Here is a 22,037-nt window from a genome sequence, read left to right on the forward strand (position 1 = left end):
AACATCCATCTTGCAGTGCCCAGTTATGCCCGCTGGACACTGCAAGTTTATATGAGTTCGTCAATTTAATAAAGAATTTGATATGCACCAGGCTTGTTATCCCAAAGATAGTCTCTGACACGCTTCAAACCAAACACACTGCTTCAGGTAGAACAAACAAACAGATTTATTAACTATAAAGAAAAACTTTAAGTGATTATGAGTCAAAGATTAACAAGTTGGATTTGGTCAAATGAAATAAAAGCAAAACACATTCTACGCTGATTTTAACACTTTCACTGCCCTTACAAACTTAGATACTTCTCACCACAGGCTGGCTGGCTGCCCTTCAGCCAGGCTCTCCTCTTTGATCAGCACTTTAGTCGCTTGGTGGTGAGGTCTGTAGATGGAGGTGGAAAAGAGAGAGCCTGGCAAATGTCTCTCCCTTTTATCATGTTCTTTCTTCACCCTTGGCTTCACCCCCCCCTTCAGAGTCAGGTGAGTAGTACCTCATCGCAGTGCCAAACTGACCAAAGGAAGGAGGTGACTCTCTCGAGAGTCCAACAGATCCTTTTGTTGCTGCCTAGGCCAGCATCCTTTATTCCTGTGAGGCTGGGCTGGGTTTGTCCCATATATGCCCTGATGAGGTGTGAACCTCTGCTCTTAGGGAGTTTTTGCCTGGGCTTATTTTAAGCCATGAAGATATATTTTCAGCCTCCTAACTATATACATGAAATTACAACCTATAACATTACTATAACATCACTGTAACAACAATTACTATAGCATCTCTGAGCATCATGAGCCTTCCGAAGACACCCGACATGACAAACTTTGCATTGGATACCACACAATCATTTTACAAGGATGAACATAGGGGTGCTGGGTGTTCCCCCGAGATACAGAGTGTCACACCTTTCCCCTTAGCTTACTGGAAGGGGGTTAGTCACTGACTAGCTCAAAGGCAGTTTTTGTTATAGTTCTGTTGGCATCCAGCCATTAATGCCTTAGTTTCCCCATTCATACACAGCAAACCAGGTTTTTTATGGTTTCTCTGCTGTGATAAGCTTTAAGCCTGTTTACAGGTATTAATTGAAAAGTACCATATCATAAGGTTTAATATCCGTATCAAAATTCTTATCCCCAAAACTTAAAAAAAAATGTGGTATTAATGTTATCACAGATGGGCGTTTACAAGTATCTTTAACCTGGTGCTTTTCCAGTGAGGGGGAGTGGAAACCCAGAGAGAGACAAAGGATTCCTGCCTTATGCAAAAGATATATAAAGGGGTGGAACAGAACAAAAGAGGAGAGAGCCATCATGAAGAATCCCCTAGCTACCACCTGAGCTGGAACAAGAGCTGTACCAGGGGAAAGAATTGTGCCCAGGCCTGGAAGGTGTCCAGTCTGAGGAAGAAACTTACTGAAGCATCTCTGAGGGTGAGATTATCTGTATTCATTTTGATTGGACATAGAGTTGCGCATTTTTTTTTTATTTTGCTTGGTGATTTTGTTCTGTATGTTACTACTTGGAACCACTTATATCCTACTTTCTGTATTTAATAAAATCACTTTTTACTTATTAATTAACTCAGAGTATGTATTAATACCTGGGGGAGCAAACAGCTGTGCATATCTCTTTATCAGTGTTATAGAGGGCAAACAATTTATGAGTTTACCGTGCATAAGCTTTATACAAGGTAAAACGGATTTATCTGGGTTTAGACCCCATTGGGAGTTAGGCATCTGAGTGCTAAAGACAAGCACACTTCTGTGAGCTGTTTTCAGGCAAACCTGCAGCTTTGGGGCAAGTCATTCAGACCCTGGGTCTTTGTTGGAGCAGACGGGAGTGTCTGGCTCAGCAAGACAGGGTGCTGGAGTCCTGAGCTGTCAGGGAAAGCAGGGATAGAAGTAGTCTTGGCACATCAGGTGGCAGCTCCCAGGGAGGTTTCTGTGATCCAACCCGTCATAGAGTGCCACTGAAAATCAGATCAGGTGCTGCCTTTGGCACGCGTGCTGTAGATTGCCTACCCCCGAGATAGACACTTACCTCACTGCTTTTGAGAAGGCCTGCGATTTGAACCAGGTTGACCCTGCAGACAGGCTTCATCATCTCACCCCTTACTGGGCCCCAGGGCCTGAGGGATGCTCAGCCAGATAGATGGGGTGGAAGCAGGGGACTATGAACTGTTCAAACGAGCCCTGCTGCTCAAATTTGAGCTGACCCCCAAGGCGTACAGGTAAAGGTTCTGGAGTTTGCAGAAGGTCCAGTGGTTGATCTACCTGGAACTGGCCACCCAGATGGGGGAATACATCCGCAAGTGGGGGACTGGGGCCAGGACCCTGACCAGGGAGGACATATTTGAGCTGGTGAGGCAGGAACGACTATACGAGCACAGTCCCCCGACCTGAGAATGTGGCTGGTGGACAAGAAGCCAAAGAACCTACAGAGTGCAGGGCGGCTGGCTGATGAGTTTGTGGACAGCAGGTTGGAATATGGAACGAGTTCCCAGGGAGATGGGCCCACACTGGGGGTGCAAAAGGGGAGTCACCCACGGGCTCGGATAAACCCTCCTGTGGGGTCAGGCAATTCTAGAGCTGATCGGCCAGCCCCAGGGGATCAACAGGACCTGAGGTGTAATTACTGTGGGCAGAGGGGCCACAGATGGGCCCAATGCCAAAAGCTCAGGGACAAGCTGAGCAAGCCGAGCCTTCAAGGGATTAATTGGGTGGGGGACCAGTCGGAATAGGGGCAGGCTCCCCAGATGAGCGTGGCTGGCAGTGTACCACCGGCTCCGGAGGGAAGAGGAGTCTCCCAGGCCAGCTCCTTGTGGGGGGTTGATGCTCCAGTTTCAGGACTCTCAGTCTACTGGGTGGGCATGGGGCAGCCCCTGAGGAGTGAGTGCCTCATTCCCCTGGAGGTGGATGGGAAGCAGGTCACAGGATACTGGTGTAAGCAGAGTCAGGATGAGCTCTACCCTGACATCTGGTGGTGAATTATGGCGAGTGTGGAAAAGAACTCCAGGGGCTGATCTTATTTGCATAGGCACACCCACTCGCCTGGCAGGAAACACAGCCACTGAAAGTGGTTACTTTGGCTGGTGTGGGATCCCCAGTTTCTCTATTATTGGGGCAGGAAGAATAAAGTTTTGTTACCCTGATTCTGTGAATCAAGGCCAGTGGAACTGTTGTATGACAGAAGGACTGAGTGAGTCCTTCACCATTACCTAAGTAGCACTTGCTTGACAAGGGGCATGGGTTACAAAACCCAGTGAATTGAGAGAGGATGGGGACAGGTATTTGTACCTGATGGTATGGGCCCCCTCTGAGGGTCCGAAACACCAATTGCACCACCTCCTCTCTCCACTGTGGAATGTCAGAGCTAACTTTGATTCCCTTAGGAGTCTAGTTACAGGCTGCGGAGCTGAATTCACTTTGGGCCAATGGTGCACCAGCACTGGGGCTCCCCTACTATACATGAGCTGAAATCACTATGAGCTGAAATCACAAAAGAGCTGATGTTATTAAGAGCTGAAATCACTGAGTGCTGTGTTAACTAGTGGGGGAGCCTGAAGCTATATTGCTCAGCAGCTGGCAGAGCAATTTGTGGGGATGACTGGAGGAGCAGTGAGCGGCGTGGAGCCTTGCGGGGCCGGTTGGAGTGGCCTAAGGAACGGCGAGCGGAGCTGTTTGCGGGGACGGCTGGAACGGCTCACAGGTCGGTGAGCGGAGCGGAGCGGAGCGGAGCAGCTTGTGGGATGGCAGGAAAGTGGACTGGCTCGTGGTAAAGGCTGCGGCGGAACCCCCACGGAGAAACAGACGGCTGGTCAGCCTCGGATCACGTAAGGTGCCCCTTAACACCCTGCGTGTCCCCCCCCTTTTACTCTGGGGCTGCACTGACCAGGGACAGAAACTTTGGGGGTTGTTGGACTTTTGGGACTTTGGGTGGTTGCTGGACCCAAGAGACTTTGGGGGTGTCGGACTTTGGGGACTCTGGGTGATTTTTGGTTTGCTGGATTCAAGAACCAAAGGGAAAGGACACAGCCCAATTTGCTGGGGTGGGTTTTGCTCATGGTTTGTGTTGTGAATCCTGTTTGTGGTGTTTTTTCCAATTTTATGCTGATGTCGTTTACCTCATGTTATTAAACATTTTCTGCTACACTCAGACTCCGTGCTTGCGAGAGGGGAAGTATTGCCTCTTAGAGGTACCCAGGGGGGTGGTATGTAATTGTCCCAGGTCACTGGGTGGGGGCTCGAGCCGGTTTTGCATTGTGTTATTGAAACGGAACCCCTAGATACAGAACCCGGCCCTTGTTGCTGCCAACTAGATGGGCAGAAGGGTTACACTGGGACCTGGGTGCTGAGGTGACACTGACCTAGCCCAAGGCGGTAGCCCGGAACCAGGTGGTGCCCAACCCCTACCTGACCCTGACAGGCATGTGCAGACCCCTGATTAAGGTACCCGTGGTGCGGATATGTCTAAAATGGGGGGCCAAGGTGGGCCTCAAAGATGTGGGGGTTCACTATCATTTGCCAGCCAAGGTGCTAATGGCAAGTGACCAACTTCATGTCAACCTTGCTCTGGTGTTTGTGGGAGACGTGTGGGGTCTGGCACACCTGGGCCTCGGCGTATCACCCTCAGTCCAACAGGCTGGTGGAGAGGTTTAACAGGACCCTAAAGATGATGCTGAAAATGTTTATGAACCAGCACCCGCAGGACTGGGACAAGTATTTACCCCACCTGCTGTTCGCATACAGGGAAGTGCCCCAGGAATCCACAGGGGTTTCCCCTTCAAGTTGCTGTATGGAAGGAGAGTGAGGGGACCCCTGGACTTGGTGAGGGACAAGTGCAAGGGGAAGACCTCCCCCAGTGGAGAATCAGTGGTGGAGTATGTACTGACTCTCTGTGGAAAGCTCGCTAAGCGCATAGGCTTGGCCTGGGAGAACCTTGCCAGAGCCCAAGGAAAGAAGAAGGTCTGGTGCGACTGCATGGAATGGGCCCACACCTACGCCACCGGAGACCAGGTGATGGTTCTCGTTCCCGTGAGACAGAACAAACTACAAGCGGCCTGGGACGGGCCCTTTAAGGTCAGACAGGTAAACGAGGTTAACTATGTAGTGGAACTGTCCAACCGGGCTCACAGCCACCGGGTGTACCATGTCAACATGATGAAGCCGTACTGGGACAGGGAGAAGTTGGTACTGGCCGTGTGTGGCCGGTGGGAGGAGAAGGGGGATGATCCCCTGCTGGGTCTCTTCCCTGAGACAGGAGGACGGCCTCGTGCTGGAATCAAACCCCTGCCCAGCAGGCAGAGAAACGAGAGGTGCTGCATTCATACTGGCAGCTGTTCTCCAACTGGCCTGGGCTCACTAACCTGGCTGTCCACCCCGTGGAGACAGGAGCCCACCCTCCTGTCAGATGTTCCCACTCAGAGTCAGGGGGAAAACAGCCCAGGACCTGGAGAGAGAGATCAAGGACATGCTGGCTTTAGGGGTGATCTAGCCATCCTCTAGCCCCTGGGCCTCGCCCGTGGGGCTGGTCCCCAAGAAGGACGGGTCGATCCGGTTCTGTGTGGACCATTGGAAGCTCAATGCCATCACCATGTCCAATGCCCACCCCATATCTAGGATTGACGAGATCCTAGACAAGTTCGGGGGGGCAGGCTCGTTACCTCACTACCATGGATCTCACCAAAGGCTAGTGGCAAGTGCCTTTGGATCCAGAGGCCAGGCTGAAATCTGCTTTTATCACCCCTCTGGGGCTCTATGATTTCCTGGTCCTACCTTTTGGCCTCAAGGGGGCACCTGGACCAGTTACTGAGGGGGATAGAGGACTTTGGTCTAGACTCTAGCGTATACTGACGATATCTGGGTCTTTAGCCAGACCTGGGAAGAACATGTGTCCCAGGTGAAGAGGGTGCTCGGTTGCCTCCAGGATTCAGGACTGATGATAAAAGTAGGAAAGTGCAAAGTAGGGATGGCAGAGGTGTTGTACCTGGGCCACAAGGTGGAGAGCAGCTGCCTAAAGCCAGAGCCGGCCAAGATGGAGGCAATCAGAAATTGGCCCACTTCCCAAACCGAGAAACAGGTCCAGGCTTTCATTGGGTTGGCGGGGCACTACTGGAGGTTTGTGCCCCACTTTAGCTGTGTGTCCGCTCCCATCACGGAGCTATGCAAGAAGGGTAAGCCAGACAAGCTGGTCTGGACTGGGCAGTGGTTCTCCTGATCCCCAAGGACGAAGCCCTAGATCAATATACAAGTTAGATCTTTCCCACAAATCACACTGTGCCAATCCTTTAGAATCTAAAATCTAAAGGTTTATTCATAAAAGAAAGAAATATAGATGAGAGCTAGAATTGGTTAAATGGAATTTATACAGTAATGGCAAAGCTCTTGGTTCAGGCTTGTAGCAGTGAATGAATAAACTGCAGGCTCAAATCAAGTCTCTGGAGTACATCCACAGCTGGGATGGGTCATTCAGTCCTTTGTTCAGAGCTTCAGTTTGTAGCAAAGTCCCTCCAGAGGCAAGAAGCAGGATTGAAGAACAGATGGAGGGCTTTTCAGGGCCTTTTATATCCTCTGCCCGTGGAAGGGCACCTTTGTGTTCTGACTGTGGAAAATCACAGCAGCAAGATGACTCAGTTCTTTACAGGCCGCTGCCATTGTTTACATGTTAGTTCCCAGGAAAGCTCAGATGTGGATTGGCATCTCCCAAAGTCCATTGTCAGTTAAGTGGTTGTTGATTGGGCACTTACTGAAAATAGTCCTTTCTCAAGAAGCTGACCAAATGCTTCACTGAAGCTACTTAGAATCAAAACACATTGAGATACAAGTACAGAGCCAATATTCATAACTCCAACTACAAAAATGATACACACATACAGACAGCATAATTATACCCAGCAAGTCATATCTTTCGATAGACACCTCACACAACAACCTTTGTACAATATTTGTTGCAAATATATAACAGTGGTTGCAACAATGATCTATATGGTGTGACAAAGTTCCGAGCCTGTATTGTTGGTCCCGCGCTTCTGGGTAGATTCAGCGGCCTCAGAAACTCAATAAGACCCCAATGTGACCTCTGTTTCTCAGTGTAGCAGTAAGAGTCACAGCCTATTGAGTTACTTTCATCACCGGCTAGTATGGGAGATGGGAATGGGGATTACCTCATAGTCTCTGTTGTTCCATAGAGCTCAGTGGGCGCAGTTCGGCCTCCTGCCTGAACCAAGTCCTGCTTCCCCTCTCAAGAGGATTGCTGTAGAGTATGGGGGGGGAGAGGGGAACCCAGGCCCACCTTCTACTCCAGGTTCCAGCCCAGGGTAGAAGCTGTTGGTGGCTTTCCCTTCACCACTGACGCTGCTTTGATTCCCTGGGCCACTTCCACATGGTCCCCTTTCCCCAGCTTCACCCTTGCCCTAAGATTCAGCGATGCTTCTTCTCCTCCAGCTCCTTTCACCTGGGATCTCCTGAGAGAACTGGAAAGGAGAGCTTTTAAGCAGTATGAGTGGGACCTTCATTGGTTCCAGCTGTCTCCATTAGCCTAACGGCCTTAACTGACCCTTTGCCAGTTAATTGGGTCAGGTGTCTTGACTGGCCTGGAGTAGACTTTGTTTGGCTATCCAGGGAACAGGGACCTGCTTATTCTGAGGCTGATCTACCTGCCTTCTACTCTTTTGAGGTTGTTCTGCTTTCTGGTTGCCCCCCCTCCCCCCCGGCTGCTGCTGTGGGGAGGACCCTGCTGGTGGGACCCTCAGAGTTTAGTGCGAGGCCCCACTTTTTCCATCATTTTTGGGGCCTCCCCTGGTTGGGTTGCGGCTGAAGAGCCTGTTACTGCTGCTGCAACTGAGGAGGGAATGGAGGAGGTCCTGCTTTGTGAAGGGGGTTTGTAACATCCTTCCTTCTGTGATAGTAGGTGCCGTTGTAGTGGGGAGCTGGGGGAGTGGCGTGGAGCCCTTCCCCTGGTCAGTCCACTCCTCTACTGCCATCACCACCACCCCCACTATCCCAATTACCATCTGGCTCTGCTCTCCACTTCCCAGCCCAGCAGTTTGCTCTGTCCTTTTTCCCATCTTGGGACAGTAGCAGCAGCGAGGGGACACTTGTTTTTTGGGCGCCTGTGGGTGCACCTTTCCGCTTTCCTCCCTTGGACTTGTCCTCCCTCCCCTGATGCATTTGGCTGGTGAGCTCCCTTTCCCCTCTGCTTTGCCCTCTGCCCTGTCCTTGCAGCTGTTTGCCCCCTTTCCCTTTGCTGCCTGCCCTGCCCGCCCCGTTCTAGCCACCCTGTTTGCTCCATTTTGCCCTGCCCTGCTTTTTGAGGGGCTTCTTTCTTTGTAGGCCCTAGGTTAGTTTGTTTGCCCCGCCCTTGTCCCATGGTGCAGGCGTTGATGGCAGCCCCATTTCCCTTTTTTCGGTTTGGTTGCTTTTGAGCCCATCCTGTTTTTTGCTCCTTGCCTGTGGCATATTCATTCCTCCCACCCTTCATTCCAGTCCCTTGCTGTCCCACCCCCTCTCCCCCGGCTTGCCCTCTTTGCCTGCGTGCCCACGCTCCATTTTGAGATTTCCCTCCCCTCTTTAGTTGTTCCCTTCACTGATGCACACTCCTCCATGATGTTTTAGTTCTCCCCTCCTTTCCTTAGTGCAGCCGGGAGAGCTGTTTTTTTTCATCCTGTGCCAGGAGTTGTGTTCCTTGTTTTCCTGTGTCCCTTTCTATTGGCTCCCCTCCACCCTGCTTTCAGCCTAGCAGAGGGGTGTGGCAGCCATTTCCCCCGTTACCTTCCCTCCATTCCCTTTGTTTCCTGCCCTAAGTGGCTGTCCCTATCCCTCCCTTACTGGGGGGCGGGACTTCCCTGGATGCCCCTGCAGTTCCCCTTTAGTCTCCCTTCCCTTGAGATGGCTGCCTCAACCGCTGCTGCTGGGTTGACTGTCATCGCTGCCACTGAGGTACTGGCAGTGGGCACAGATAGGGACTCCTAAGTCCCTGCTGCTGCTGCTGCTATGACCTCTGCCGTCCCCGCTTCTGAGACCGCTCCCTTGGCCGGTGGGAAGGGCCAGGGAACGAAGACGGATGGTGGGCGGTGGTTTTTGTTTTTCCCTCTCCTGGCCCATCCGGGGCTGTAGTTCTCCCTCCACCGCAGTCCCCTGTGCTGGGGTCAAGCTGCGGGGCCAGTAAGGGGACCCAACTGGGGGACGGTCAGAAGTCTCTGACCCCTGCCCCCAGGTACCGCAAGACAAGCTGCGCTCTTTCTTACTGGATACCCGTGGTTCCAGAAATAGGGTCTGTTCCCTCTCCAGCACTGGGGGGACTTTCATCTTGTTCTCCGGCCCGTGAGGGCCATTTTAGGAGAGGGCAAAGGGACTGGGAAGCAGTACGCTGTGGCCTACCAGCAGATCCGCTGCTTCCGTGACTCCCTGATGGCTTTTGGGGTCAGTCACGGTTTGCTGCGGGGACCAATGGGGACTGCTAACGTGCCTGCCCATGAGAATCTTCCCCAGCTCTCCTTATGCCGATGACCATCTTTGCCACTTTGAACACCCGAGGCTGTAGGGTGGGTCTCCACAGGTGTCAGGTGCTCTCCTTCCTTTGGGAAGGGGGGTACTTGGTAATTTTCCTGCAAGAGACCCACATGGATCTGGGCGCCGAAGCTAGCTGGCAGCTGGAGTGGGGGAACAGGGTGTATTATAGCCACCTTTTGGCTTGTCAGGCCGGATGGCTACCCTGTTCTCCCCCGACCTACAGTCCAAGGTGCTGGGGACAGCCAAGGTTGTGCCGGGTCACCTGCTGCACCTCCGGGCCTGGGTGAAGGGGCTGACGTTGAACTTAGTCAACGTCTATGCCCTTTTTCTTTTTTCGAGCAGGCGTCCGCCTTCCTCGGCTCTCTAGATCCTCACGAGTGTCCGGTCCTGGGCGGGGATTTTAATGCTACCCTCGAGGAGCGGGACCGCATGGGGACTGAGCAGTGCCAGGCTGCCGTGGATATCCTCTGGGAGATTATAGATCATCACTCCCTGGTGGACGTCTGGCGCGATTACCACCTGGATGATGACTCCACCTTTACGTACATCCGGGAGGAGGTTGATCAGTCGTGCCACTCCCAGTTGGATCGCATTTACTTATCTAGTCACCATCTTTCGTGGGCCCACTCCTCCAGCGTCTGGCCGGTCCCGTTCTCAGACCACCATTTGGTGACCGTGAAGGCCTCTCTTATACTAGAGAGGCCAGGGCCGGCCTATTGGCACTTTAATAACAGCTTGCTGGAGGATGTGGGCTTTGAGGCATCCTTCCGGGAGTTTTGGCTGACCTGGTGGGGGCAGCGGCGCACCTTTCCCTTGGTGCAATGGTGGTGGGATGTGGGGAAGAGTTGCGCCCAGCTCTTCTGCCGTAGCTACACCCGGGGGGCCAGCCAGCGGAGGGATGTGGCGATAGAGCAGTTGGAACGGGAGGTCTTAGAGCTGGAGAGGCATCTGGTCACCAGCCCTGGGGATCCATCCCTCTGCAGAGCGTGCCGGGAGAAGCAGGAGGAGCTTCAGGCCTTGATGATCTCCGGGCCCAGGGTGCCTTTGTTTGATCTCGCATCCATCTCCTGCAGGAGATGGATTGCGGCTGCCGCATCTTCTACGCCCTGGAGAAAAAGAGGGTGGTGAAAAAGCGCATCCTCTTCCTTGTCACAGTGGACGGCACCCCCCTCACGGATCTGGTGGAGATGCGTGAGAGGGCCAGGGCTTTCTACGCTGGCCTTTTCTCCCCAGATCTGGCCAAAGCCGATGCCTGTGGGGTGCTTTGGGATGATCTCCCAGCGGTCAGCATGGGCGACCGGGACCGGCTAGAGCTGCCTCACTCTGGCTGAGTTCTTGGAAGCCTTCCATCTCATGCCCACTAATAAGTCTCTGGGCGTGGACAGGCTGACCATGGAGTTCTACCGCGTGTTCTGGAACGTCTCCAGCCCGGACCTTGCCATCATCTGGGCCGAGTCCTTGGGGAGCGGGGTCCTCCCTCTGTCATGCAGGTGAGCAGTGCTCGCCTTGCTCCCAAAGAAGGGGGACCTCCGTGACCTTAGGAATTGGCGTCCTGTCTCGCTCCTCAGCGCAGACTATAAGGTCGTGGCAAAGGCCATCTTGCTGCGACTTAGGTCCGTGCTGGTGGACGTGGTCCATCCTGACCAGACCTATACCATCCCGGGCCGTACCATCTTCGACAATCTTTATTTGGTCTGGGATCTCCTTGAGCTTGGGTGTAGGGATAGTCTGTCGTTCGCCCTCCTTTCCCTGTATCAGGAGAAGGCGTTCAACCGGATGGACCACGGGTATCTCCTGGGCACTCTGTGGGCATTCGGCTTCGGGCCCCATTTCGTGGGTTTTCTCCAGGTGCTGTACGCCTCCATGGAGTGCTTGGTCAGGCTCAACTGGACCCTGACCGAGCCGGTCAGCTTCGGGCGAGGAGTGTCAAGGCTGCCTCTGGCCATTGAACCCTTCCTTCGTCTCCTCCAGAAGAGGCTGACAGGGTTGGTGTTGCGTGAGCCAGGCATGCAGCTGGTCCTGTCAGTGTACGCTGATGATATACTCCTCGTGGTGCAGGACCCGGGGGACCTGGTTTGGGTGGAGGCCTGCCAAGCTGTGTACTCGGCAGCCTCCTCCGTCTGGGTCAACTGGGTCAAGAGCTCTGGCCTGATGGTCGGGGCTGGGTGGCAGGTGAGCTCCCTCCCACCCGCGAGTGTCAGTGATTTATGCACACTGGCCTTTATCCCACCACCTAGAGACTTAAGAAATGCATAGGGGAAACTGAGGCACCCACACAGTATTCAGAGGAAACATTAAGAACAGTCCCACTTCGTAACAGGTAGGACTTCATCACAGTCCCACTTCATCACAGGACCCTTCTGGGGTGGGCACTGGTGCTTAATCAGTGAGTCCTGTCCATGCTCAGGCACTGGCTCAACACCCTGAGCCCGGCTCTGGGGATCCTGGCCCAGCTCCAGAAGTTGGTTCTGGAGTTCTTTTGGCCAGGGCTGTAGGGGTCTCTGCGGGGGCTTTGCATCTTCCTCTGGAGGAGGGAGGACAGGGCCTGACGTGCTTGTGCATGCAGGTCCATGTCTTTCACCTCCAGGCCCTGCAGAGACTCCTTTATGGTGCAGGTAGCTTGGTGTGGAGTACGTTGGTGCACACCTTCCTCTGCTGCCTCCGAGGGCTCCGATATGACCGGCAGCAATTTTATCTCCACCTGAGAGGTCTTCCGTGAGACCTCTCTGAGCTGCCGGTCTTCTACCAGGACCTCCTCCGGGCCTGGAAGCTGGTCTCAGTGACCAGGTCCATGGCGGCCACTGGGGGGGGGGCAGATCTCCTCGCAGAGCCCCTGCTACGCAATCCCCAACTTCGTGTGCAGGTGGCGGAATCCCCCTCGGTGCGCCAGAGGTTGGTCCTGGTGGAAGCTACCAGGATCAGAGACCTCCTGGACTATGACCGGGGAGACTGGGTGGATCCCTATGCACTCGGTAGGCGCATGGGGCTGTCTGCCCTTGGCACCCCCGGCGCATATTTCGGGAGGTAGAGTCAGCCTTATTGCCCACTTCTCGTTTTTTCCTCAAGGGTGTCCTGTGAGAGGGTATTCCCAGCCCACCCCTTACCAACGGCCCTCTGGATCTCTTCATCGGCCCCTGCCCCGTGAGCCTTCAAGATCCCCATCACTTTGTACCCCGAGCCAACTGCGCGATTTGCAGCCGGTTAGTTTCCGAACCGCGCCACGGGACCATCTTTACACTCTCGTGCTCCACACTCTTCATTTCCCCACCCTCACGTCCCACCCCGATACTAAGTGGCAGGACCTTTTACCAGCTGCAGAGGGTGGGGGCCCCGGTGGGCCAGCCTGTATTCCATCCTGGTTCCACGGCCCGCTGGGGACATTAGTTGGTGGCTCCTTCATGGAACCGTGAGCACCGGCGTGTACCTGGTGCGGTTCATCCCTCTTCCCGATGCTTGCCCTTTTTGCGGTGTGAGGGAGACTCTGGCGCATGTCTATCTCCAGTGCGCCAGGTTGCAGCCCCTCTTCCGGCTCCTCCAGAACCTCTTGTTGAGGTTCTGGCTGCACTTTTCCCGGCACCTTTTTCTATATGCTCACCCCATCCATGGCCCCACGAAGTCATGAGACCACCTCATCAACCTCCTCCTAGCTATGGCCAAAGTGGCCATTTATAACACCAGGGAGAGGAGGTTGGCTGGGAGGGCCCAGCGACTCTGGGGCCTGTTTTCGTTCTTTCATCCGTTCACGCATCCGGGCAGAGTTCCTTTGGTCGGTGTCCGCTGGCTCCTTGGATGCTTTTGAGGAGCAATGGGCGCTGTCTGGGGTTCTCTGCTCGGTGTTCCCTTCCAGTTCCCTAGTTATGGCCCTTTAACCCCCACACCTGTCCCATTTTTTTCCCCTCATTGTCCCACGACTTTAATTGAGGTCTGGGCTCAGTAGCTCCTCCCCAGGCTGGGGGAGGGGCCTTTAGCTGTGAGCGGGCTTCCGCCCACCCACTTCCCAGTACCCAATAGGACTACTCCCTTATATCCTTCTGGTCTGAGTCCGTCACAACGGTCACAGGTTATGTCAGTAACCTCACACCCTCAATGCAAAATTGATGCAGGAAGGGATGACACAAACATCACTGGCTGCATCCCAAGAGCTCCAGCTAGTATTGGGTTAGAAGCCGTACCAGTGTATATCAGAAATGGTTTATCAAAGTCATGTTTAATAACATGATTGAACCTCTTTACAAACTCAAGGTAAGACTTGGTTAGAACAATAGCGGATTGGATCTGCTCTTGCAGCATGGTTCCTGTATGTCTCATGTGATTTTGCCAACAGGTAAAGAACATAGCTACTTTATCCATACAAGCTCTGGCAAATGTTTGGAACCCAATTAATATCAAGACAATGTAGATATTAATGTTGTCCATAGCATAGGAATCTTGGCATTTAGCCATAAAAGTAATCTGGTAATGTGCCTCAGTTTCCCTTTTCATACAGCACATTAGGTCTGGAATGTCTTTTCCCCTGTGAAAAGTTTCAATACTGTTTACAGGCATTAACTGTGAAACATCAGTAAAACAAGACCTTTTAACATAAAGCGTGATTTCATGTATTTCTTTTAACATGTTCAAGGGTTTTTCCAAAAGATTAGGCACATTGTACATTTTTACAGTTTTTGGTAATAGCAACACATTAGTTACAAAAATTACCATTAGCAATAACAACAAATCCATTGCAAGTATCCATCTACCATCATGTTTGTCATGCCACACCTTTGGCTCAATACCATTGGGGTTTGGGCCTTTTAGGGTTACCCTGTGGCTTTCCTTTGCAAAATTAAGTTTTCTCTTTCCTCCTTGTCCTGAAGGATCAAACCCTGACTTCTCTGGCTTAAGAGAATTCACTGGCTGATTGGGTATGTTCTCTTTGCTAACAGCTATTAACAAGAATTTCTTCCCTCCGTCAGCCAGGTAATTTGCATTAACACAGACAGGAGCCTGTTTACCAGTTTTCAGATCATTAACTGCTACCAATTCCAAGGCTGGACTTTGTCTTAAAGAGATCCCCCTCCATTTTTACTAGCAAGCTAGACTCAAAGTTCTGTTGTCCTTCCCTTACCAACCTCTGCTTCCACATGGAATCAGATGTTAAGTCCACTGAGAGACTACAGGTCATATCCAAAGTGTCTAGAGATGAGAGTTTACCTGCCATCCCCTGCATTCTCGAGAGATTAACTACACAGCTGTTCTGCTCTGCAGACTCAGCTACCCAGTCTTCCCCCTGAACCTGAGACACAGACTGTTCACTTACAGAATCTGCATGGAGCCATTCCTCTCTCAACAACATTGTCTTCCCAATGTTCAATTTTCTTAACAGCTTTTACTCCATCTGAGACCTTCTATCCACACTGGATCTCTCAAAAGGAAAGTGAGTGGATCCATTCACAACAGAAAATTTCTGGCTATTAGGAACTGAAACTTCCTTGATTAAATCCCTTCCAGACCCTTCAGCGACAGCAAACTGCTTGCACAGATTACCATGAGGATTCCTTTCTCTGGGAGCTTCTCTAAGGCTGTACAGCGCTGTGAGTTAAACCCACCTTCGTACAGCTGAGTAAGGAAAGCGCTGCAGTCTGTCCACACTGACAGCTGCCAGAGCACTGTCATGGCCACATTTGCAGCATTTGCAGCTGCATTGGGAGCGATGCATTATGGGCAGCTATCCCAGCATTCAAGTGGCTGCAACGTGCTTTTCAAATGGGGGGGGGGTGGAGTGTGACAGGTAGCATGGGGGGAGAGAGAGTGGGTTTTTGGGGTGCTGAGAGTGTGTCAGCATGCTGTCTTGTAAGTTCAGACCCCCCTCCCTCCCCCACCCCCTCTGTCACTGAAAGCAAACAGCAGCTGTCTCTTTTTTTCTCATAGACCAAATAAGCAGCCGCTCACTGAAACGGACCCCAACCTCCCTCCCCCTCTCGCTTCAAGCAAACATTAGCTGTCGGCACTCCAAACGGAGCCCCCCTGCCTGCCTCTCACTAATATAACGCAAACAGTAGCTGTGTTTGTTTTTTGATAAGCAGCCCCCGAAAGGGAGCTTTGAAAGGGCACTTCCGCGTCCGGAGTTCACAACAAAACAAGAGAGGACGCTTCAGTTAAAAGGATTATGGGGAGTTTCCGGAGGTCTATCAGTAATAACGTTACTCCCTGTTTACACTGGAGCAGCAGCGTCTCAGCCAATACGCAACAGCTGTTATTCCACTCGGGGAGGTAGAGTACCAGCAGCGCGGTAGCTGCTGAGACACAGCGCTGTACGTGTCTTGCCAGTGTGGATGGGGAGTGAGGTACAGCGCTCTGGGAGGCTTTATTGCACTGTAACTCGCAAGTATAGCCAAGGCTTAAGCAACAATTCACCCCTAACAGAAATTCTGCCCTTGCCCTCTTCACTTAGGGCTTGCTCTAAAGGAACACTTTCCTGAGCAACAACAGACTTTTTATGGGCCTCACTTACATTCAGGATTACTTTGGGCTCATCAGGCGGATTTCTACACAATTCCCTTTCAGGCAAACTGCTAGATTTCATAGTCAAAAGGTTATAAGCATTCTCCTTTCCTTTGCCACACACAAGCTTTCTTCTTGCTATAAGTTTCCAAACTGTTAGTAGGTAACACAATCAAATCACCTTTATGCTCTTCTTGTGCCCTGGCTAGGATATCACCCTCATTAGACAGAGTTGCTACACCCTTTTCCAGCCACACATTAGCAACCGGCAAAATACAAGCACCAGAATTGTCTGGTCACTGGGATTTTGCTAAGACACTAACTGGATGTAACCGAGTTACAGTGCCATTCTCCCTAGCAGACACAAACTTAGGACCATTCCCTTCCTGGGCTTTAGTTGAATCCAGAAGCAACTCGGAGACAACTGCACTATTCTCAACCACCACAGGCTGAAAGACACCTTCTGTTTGCTCCAAAGCAGAGCTGAAAAAACCTTTCCCTTTAACAGACACACAGCTTGGGATCTCATTTCCCTTGTCCCAGCACACAGGGCTGTTCACAGACCACTGCTTGGAGGCTGGGGTAGCTCCCTCCATAGGCAAGTCAATACCCCTGACAGACACAGGCACATTTCCTTCACTGTTAGAATTCTCCACGCAGGTAACAGGTACGGTATAGGGACACTCATCTTCCACTCTCCTTGCCTTCCCAAACTGCTGACTAGATAAAGCCATCAGCTCACAAGGCTGCCTAGGTTCATACAAACTTTTCTTGTTCTCTCCCTTTGCTTGATCTAATTCCAGATTTACCTCTGAGACATTAGACAGACATTCAGAACCTTCATTCACAGCCAAACAGCTATTCTCCAAAGACAAACTTTTGGAGAAACCCTCCATAGACACAACCTCAGGATTAATCCTCCCCTGTGCCTGGTTTGTTAACTTGACTGAACATAGCTTTAATCATAAGATCCTTAGGGATTGTGTTTTTCACTCCCACGATCATGGTGCCATCAAATCCCTTCTATTTAAGGTGGATTTTAGCCAAAGGCACCCTAACAAAATACCCAGATAAGGCTACAAGAGTTACACTTTCACCTGGCAAATAATCTTCCTCCCTGACAAAACTTGCTTTAACCAAAGTAATATCTGCTGCAGTGTCCCTCCATCCCATACACCTTACTCCATTAACTGGAGTTAACTCCATTAACTCTGTATTATTTTCCCCATATTTAGCTTTAATATGAGTTTTAAGGTCAAATTCTCCAGAGACCACAGAAACAGCATTTGCACACAGGGCACCAGCGCTGGGCTCTGTGGGGTTTGTCTGTGAGTTTATAATAACAGGATTAGCATTTACTGGGTTTGGGGATTTATTGTTTACATTTGGACACTCTGGTTTGATGTGCCCAGGTGTACCACACAAATGACATACGACTTGTTTTCCCTTGGAGTAGGAGTTTTTCTGCTCTGGGCCCCCAGGAGCTTTTCTCACAAAAGTGGCGCTGGTCCCACTTTTAAATCCTTCTCGCCTCTTAAACTGGGGAAAATGGTAATAAATTTTCCCCTGTGGTTTATACTCTTCTCGAGCCCTGTTCTCGAGCCCTGTTTTGGGTATGTGCATCCGCAATCTCTGCAGCCCGCAGGAGTGACTCAGGGTCCCTATCACACACAGCTGCTCTCACATGGTCAGGCACAATGTCTAAGAACTGTTCCAAAGTTATTAAATCCAGCAGTTTTTCAAAACTCCCATGTGCCTTTGCTCCCACAACCCACTTTTTTACAAAACCCATCAGCTTATGAGCACATTCTACAAAAGTACGATCATTATACTTTCTAAACTTAACCCTGTAAGAGTCAGGAGTGACCTTGAATTGCCTTAACACAGAATCTCTAAACAGTTAGCCAAGAAGGCTAACGGCATTTTGGGCTGTATAAGTAGGGGCCTTGCCAGTAGATCGAGGGACGTGATGGGTCCCCTTTATTCGACATTGGTGAGGCCTCATCTGGAGTACTGTGTCCAGTTTTGGGCCCCACACTACAAGAAGGATGTGGAAAAATTGGAAAGAGTCCAGCGGAGGGCAACAACAATTATTAGGGGTCTGGAGCACATGACTTATGAGGAGAGGCTGAGGGAACTGGGATTGTTTAGTCTCCAGAAGAGAAGAATGAGGGGGGATTTGATAGCAGCCTTCAACTACCTGAAGGGGGGTTCCAAAGAGGATGGAGCTCGGCTGTTTTCAGTGGTGGCAGATGACAGAACAAGGAGCAATGGTCTCAAGTTGCAGTGGGGGAGGTCTAGGTTGGATATTAGGAAACACTATTTCACTAGGAGGGTGGTGAAGCACTGGAATGGGTTACCTAGGGAGGTGGTGGAGTCTCCTTCCTTGGAGGTTTTTAAGGCCCGGCTTGACAAAGTCCTGGCTGGGATGATTTAGTTGGGAATTGGTCCTGCTTTGAGCAGGGGGTTGGACTAGATGACCTCCTGAGGTCCCTTCCAACCCTGATATTGTATGATTCTATGAGTACATAATCTAAGGCTTCTTGTTCCCTCAATTCATTAAACACTTCCCTGGCTTTTCCAGTCAATTTGGTCAGCAGGACAGGCGTTCGCTGCTCATCAGGGATCCCATGCAGAGCGCATAGACGTTCAGAGGTAGACAAAAACTCCTCTATGTCTTCAGTATCTTTGTAAATGGGACAGATCCTTTCCTAGTTTCTTTCGTTATGGCGGGGAAGCAGAGTACCAGGTGGCGATGACTTTCTCTACTTGGAGCTGAAGTTGGTGAGCCTTCTCCTCAGCAGCCAGCAACTCCATACCCCCTACGAGCCCTTTCCTCTCTCGTATCAGCCTCCTTCTTTATCAGCCTCTGTCTCTCTCTCTGCAGCTTCTCTTTCTAATTCAGCATTCTTTTGCTTTTCCAGCACTCAAAGGTCTGCTAGTTTTTGTTCATGCTTATGTTGCCGTTTATTTTATGCCTTTTGCATTCTAATTGCTTCTGCAGCTTCTGTAGTATCAGGTAAGGGCTGTGATTCTCCCTTCTGATCACTGGCCCTTAACAAATCTCTCAGTTCTTGATTTGTAGCTTTCTTTTTAAAATTTATTCCCTTTTCTGAACACAAATCTTCCAGGGCTTTTTTGTCAACGCCCTCGTATTCTCTTTGCTCACCCATTGCAACTGCTCTTTAACCAGCCAAACTCTCAATACCAAAATAGGGAACAGCCAGCATGGATTTGTAAAGAACAAATCATGTCAAACCAATCTGATAGCTTTCTTCGATAGGATAACGAGTCTTGTGGATAAGGGAGAAGCTGTGGATGTGGTATACCTAGACTTTAGTAAGGCATTTGATACGGTCTCGCATGATATTCTTATCGACAAACTAGGCAAATACAATTTAGATGGGGCTACTATAAGGTGGGTGCATAACTGGCTGGATAACCGTACTCAGAGAGTTGTTATTAATGGTTCCCAATCCTGCTGGAAAGGCATAACGAGTGGGGTTCCGCAGGGGTCTGTTTTGGGACCGGCTCTGTTCAATATCTTCATTAACGACTTAGATATTGGTATAGAAAGTACGATTATTAAGTTTGCGGATGATACCAAACTGGGAGGGATTGCAACTGCTTTGGAGGACAGGGTCATAATTCAAAATGATCTGGACAAATTGGAGAAATGGTCTGAGTTAAACAGGATGAAGTTTAACAAAGACAAATGCAAAGTGCTCCACTTAGGAAGAAAAAATCAGTTTCACACATACAGAATGGGAAGAGACTGTCTAGGAAGGAGTACGGCAGAAAGGGATCTAGGGGTTATAGTAGACCACAAGCTAAATATGAGTCAACAGTGTGATGCTGTTGCAAAAAAAGCAAACGTGATTCTGGGATGTATTAACAGGTGTGTTGTGAGCAAGACACGAGAAGTCATTCTTCCGCTCTACTCTGCTCTGGTTAGGCCTCAGCTGGAGTATTGTGTCCAGTTCTGGGCACCGCATTTCAAGAAAGATGTGGAGAAATTGGAAAGGGTCCAGAGAAGAGCAACAAGAATGATTAAAGGTCTTGAGAACATGACCTATGAAGGAAGGCTGAAAGAATTGGGTTTGTTTAGTTTGGAAAAGAGAAGACTGAGAGGGGACATGATAGCAGTTTTCAGGTATCTAAAAGGGTGTCATAAGGAGGAGGGAGAAAACTTGTTCACCTTAGCCTCTGAGGATAGAACAAGAAGCAATGGGCTTAAACTGCAGCAAGGGAGGTCTAGGTTGGACATTAGGAAAAAGTTCCTAACTGTCAGGGTGGTTAAACACTGGAATAAATTGCCTAGGGAGGTTGTGGAATCTCCATCTCTGGAGATATTTAAGAGTAGGTTAGATAAATGTCTATCAGGGATGGTCTAGACAGTATTTGGTCCTGCCATGCAGGCAGGGGACTGGACTCGATGACCTCTCGAGGTCCCTTCCAGTCCTAGAATCTATGAATCTATGAATCTATGAAAATTCAAATTTGGATAGTGTGGGGTTCTGACCCAAAGCTTAATTGACCTGATTCTGTGGATCCTAGCACGACTATGCCATTGTAGCGATGATGCCTTTGGTGGGACACTTCTGAGAGTATCAGTTCAGGACAAATTGCTTAGAGCACGGCAGTCACAGCCCCAGGCTGGTGGTTCTCCACCTCTAAGGGTATATCTACCCTACAAATTTAGGTCGAATTTGTAGAAGTTGGTTTTGTAGAAATCATTTTTACACAGTCGATTGTGTGTGTCCCCACATAAAATGTTCTAAGTGCATTAACTCGGCGGACTGCATCCACAGTACCGAGGCTAGTGTCGACTTCCAGAGCATTGCATTGTGGGTAGCTGTGGGTAGCTATCCCACAGTTCCCGCAGTCTCCGCCACCCATTGGAATTCTGGATTGAGATCCCAATGCCTGATCGGGCAAAAACAGTGTCTCGGGTGGTTCTGGGTACATGTCATCAGGCCCCCCTCTCCCTCCCTTCCTCCCTCCCTCCATGAAAGCAATGGCAGACAATCGTTTCGTGCCTTTTTTCCTGGGTTACCTGTGCAGACGCCATACCACGGCAAGCATGGAGCCCGCTCAGCTTACCATCACCATACGTCTCCTGGGTGCTGGCAGATGTGGGACTGCATTGCTACACAGCAGCAGCTTATTGCCTTTTGGCAGCAGACGGTGCATTACGACTGGTAGCCATCGTACTCCTGGGTGCTCTTTTAGCCAACCTCGGTGAGGTTGGTCAGGGGCGCCTGGGCAGACATGGGAGTGACTCAGCCAGGTCATTCCCCAGTCGTACTGCACCATCTTCTGGCGAGCACCCAGGAGATGACGATGGCTCGCAATCGTAATGCAGCATCTTCTGCCGAGCACCCAGGAGATGATGATGGCTAGCAGTCGTACTGCACCGTCTGCTGCCAGCCTAAGATGTATAAGATAGATGGAGTGGATCAAAACACGAAATAGATCAGATTTGTTTTGTATTCCTTTGCTCTCCCTCCATGAAATCAACAGCCTGCTAAAACCAGGGTTTTGAGTTCAATCCTTGAGGGGGCCATTCTGTGTGACAGTTGTTTGTGTTACACCTTGATGCAAAGCCACCCCCTTTGTTGATTTTAATTCCCTGTAAGCCATGTCATCAGTCGCCCTGCCCTCCGTCAGAGCAACGGCAGACAATCGTCTCGTGCTTTTTTTCAGTGCAGACACCATAGCACTGGGAACATGGAGCCCACTCAGATCACTGCAGCAATTATGAGCAATGTAAACACCACATGCAATATCCTGCAGTATATGCAGAACCAGAACCTGCAAAAGTGAAACCAGGCGAGGAGGCAACGGCAGCGTGGTGACGAGAGTGATGAGGACATAGACATGAACATAGACTTCTCACAAAGTACGGGCCCCGGCAACGTGCACATCATGGTGTTAATGGGGCAGGTTCATGCCATGGAACGCCAATTCTGGGCCCGGGAAACAAGCACAGACTGGTGGGACCGCATCGTGTTGCAGGTCTGGGACGATTCCCAGTGGCTGCGAAACTTTCGCATG

Source organism: Terrapene carolina, unplaced genomic scaffold (genome assembly GCF_002925995.2).
Source record: "Terrapene carolina triunguis isolate 2854851 unplaced genomic scaffold, T_m_triunguis-2.0 Scaffold32982, whole genome shotgun sequence".
NCBI classification, from domain to species: Eukaryota; Metazoa; Chordata; order Testudines; family Emydidae; genus Terrapene; species Terrapene triunguis.